A 366-nucleotide genomic window follows, 5' to 3' on the forward strand; every position below is an offset into this window, starting at 1 on the left:
CCTCCACAGGTTAAGGTCAGGTTTTTACTTCTATAGCGGAAACAAAGCTGCAGGATTAGGCAACTTTAAAATTCATAGATAAGCATAATAAGATGGGTAAGATTCTTCTGAAGAACCTCAGCAGGTATCCTGCCCTTTGCTTGATGCACATCTCCCTCTTTGCTCCCTTCTACCTCAAAGCTTGTGGGCAAAAGCAGTACAAAAGTAGTACTGTACAAAGTAGCCAAAAATAGAATGGTAGGATTACTGACAGTAAAAAAAAAAGCGCTAGACACACAAGTGTTTGATACTGGTATATAAATCAATGTTTTGCGTTTCACTAAAAAAGTTTTAGTTACTTCCAATAAATCTTGAGTGCAATTAAAT

This window comes from Haliaeetus leucocephalus, unplaced genomic scaffold (genome assembly GCF_000737465.1).
Source record: "Haliaeetus leucocephalus isolate CR32 unplaced genomic scaffold, Haliaeetus_leucocephalus-4.0 Scaffold222, whole genome shotgun sequence".
Lineage (NCBI taxonomy): Eukaryota > Metazoa > Chordata > Aves > Accipitriformes > Accipitridae > Haliaeetus > Haliaeetus leucocephalus.